The sequence below is a fragment of the Petaurus breviceps genome, unplaced genomic scaffold (assembly GCF_028583685.1).
Source record: "Petaurus breviceps papuanus isolate PSGF00001 unplaced genomic scaffold, PetGlider_PUasm1.0 90594, whole genome shotgun sequence".
Lineage (NCBI taxonomy): Eukaryota > Metazoa > Chordata > Mammalia > Diprotodontia > Petauridae > Petaurus > Petaurus breviceps.
The window spans coordinates 5,346,916-5,349,547 of NW_027187281.1; the positions used below are offsets into that span (position 1 = coordinate 5,346,916).

General features: G+C 50.2%; 1 pseudogene; it reads left to right on the forward strand.

Moving 5' to 3' along the window:
* Positions 1-1,191: 1,191 nt before the first annotated feature.
* Positions 1,192-2,390, forward strand: LOC138142553 (RNA-binding protein Raly pseudogene; annotated as a pseudogene).
* Positions 2,391-2,632: the final 242 nt, after the last annotated feature.

Consider the following 2,632-nt stretch of genomic DNA (forward strand, 5'->3'; position numbering starts at 1 on the left):
ACCTGCTAAAGATATGGAGGGCAGAATGTTTTGTTACTTACTTTAAATGGAGTAAAGTGAATGATGTATTAATTTAATCAATACTCACACTTACAATAGAAATTAGTTAAAAGGAAATAGGACAGAAAAGGAAAATGAAAAATGTTGGAGGGGATGTGGGGAAAATGAGACATTAATGCACTGTAATGTTAATGGGATATAAGATCTTTCCCACCCATTAACAGGCTGCACTTGGAGCCCAACAAGAGAAGCTTGAGTAGGGGAGGCTTGTTTTTTCGGGAAGGCCCACACCCTTTTGTTATTTTGTAATTAGGCACTGGGTCATGAAAGTTGTGATGTGATCTGACCCTGAAGAAGGGTATATAGGCATTTTGTATTGGGGCTCGCTCACTGGAAGAGTCTTTGTGTGATTCGGCCAGATGAGACTCTGGGTAGCCGTCAAGGAGCCCCATGGCTTTAAAAAAAAATCCAGATGTTGGTGCATCTCTCTATGGTAACTATGTATGTATTGCCATGGTCATACAGTTGAATTTGTCTATTGATCTGTACTAATTTCTCAGAGAGAAGCCCTTCCTGTTGGTCTTTATTTCTCTGCCTGTACTTGCTCGTTTTTTTCTTTGTTTGGATTTTCTCTGAAGTTCAGGGTGCTGATTTTTTCCCCCTGAACTAATGAATGTATTTTAAAAGATTGTTGTGATCGCTTGAATAGCTATCTTTCCTAGTAAAGCAGATGTAAGAACCTGTGCCAGCAGCCATCCTGGGTGTGCTAGCAGCCATCCTGGATATGCCAGCGTGGTTGCCAATACATGCATTGTTGATAGAGTTGTGATCTAATTCAACCATTCTGTAGAGCAATTTGGAAACAAGCCTAAAAGTCTATAAAACCATGCATACCCGTCAGTGTGTCCAGCCTCCCCAGCGCTGTGCGTGAGGAACTGCTGGAGGCAGCGGCGGCAGCGGTGACGATGGCGAGGACAACGACGACGGGGGGGGGGGGGGAGTTGGGGGGAGGAGAGGGGCACCTCTTTTCTGGCCACCACCCCTGCATTAGTTCCCTCGACTGCCCCCTCCCCTGGGCTTTTTCTGAAGCCTGTGCGAGGCTCGCGGTCGCTCCCGCCTCTGGGTCCCCTCCTCCACCCGGCCCTCGTTCCTCCCCGCCTCCGCCTCTCTCTCGTTTCTCTGAACCTTTTTTGCTCCTGACCTTTCCTCGCTGGGTTGTCACCATGTCTCTGAAAGCGCACACAAGCAACATCACCAACAACAATGACCCCAAGTCCCTCAACTCTCCGGTCTTCATTGGGAACTTCAATACAGCCATCGTGAAGAAGGCAGACGTATTTCCAAGTATGGCCACGTAGCCGGCTGCTCTGTGCACAAGGGCTATGCCTTCGTCCAGTATGCTAGCGAGCGCCATGCCGGTGCTGCTGTGCTAGGTGAGAACTGGCAAGTGCTGGCAGGGCAGACTCTGGACAACAGCATGGCTGGAGAACCTAAACCCAATAGACCAAAAGGACTCGAGAGAGCACCTTCTGCCTCCTATGGGCTTTTCAAGCGCCGGGGTCGGCTATCTCCAGTCCCCAGGGTGGTTCCAGTGAAGCGGCCACGGGTCACCATCCCTCTTGTCCGTCGCCTCAAAGCAACTCTGCCTGTCAGACTCTTTGCCCGCTCCACCACTTCCAGCAGCTCCTCGAAGTTAAAGTTGACATGTTCTGAGCTGCACACCATCAAGACAGAACTTACCCAGATCAAGTACAACATTGAGGCCCTGCTGGGGCGGTTGGACCAGATTTCGGAGGAGCAGAGTCCTGGCACAGATGACAAGAAGAAGAACGACAGCAAGAAAAGTGAGACCACTCAAAGAGGACACGGTTTCGGAGACAGAGATGCCCTTGGAAGAGTCATTGCCCGAAGACCATGGCGATGAGGCACTCACTGGCACAGGATGACTTCGAAGATTTGGACAACAGCCGATACAAAGAGCTGGATGAGTTGACTCTACAGTAAATGAGCGGGCTAGGAGGGACTGCAGGCTGACCCGAGGAAGACGGTATGAGGGCAAACCCTGACCCTGGCCCCCTGAGCCAGGCACCACCCATCACCCCCCAACCCCCCAGGTGTCATCATCCCCAGCTGGGCAGCAGAGGAGAACTGTGGGTCCCACTGGCTTCTACCCACCTGTCACCCATCAGTGCCAAATCCAGCCAGCCCCTTCTCCAGATGGACCTGGTACCCTCAGCAACTCACCTGGACACCTTCCTGCTGGAGCAGATAGCAGGAAATCTCTCCCTATCCCCCCACCCCCCGAGTCCCCCAACTAACTGCCTTCATTCCTGCCTGGGACTGACTGGGCAGAGCACAGAAGTTGTAATATATCCTGGACCAGGACACTGCAGGGCTTTGGGATTTTCTAGGGGTGTGGGAGGGCAATCTACAAGGAGGGGACTTCACAAAGACCCTGATAATAAAGAGTTTGGATCCTGAATGTTCAGGCAGATTGAAAAAAAAAAAAACATGCATACCCTTTGACTTTGCAATGCCAGTAGTAGATCTCTATCCCAAAAGAGATAAAAAAAAAAAAGGAAAAGGACATATCTGTACAAAAATATTTACAGCAGCTCTTTTTTGGTGGCAA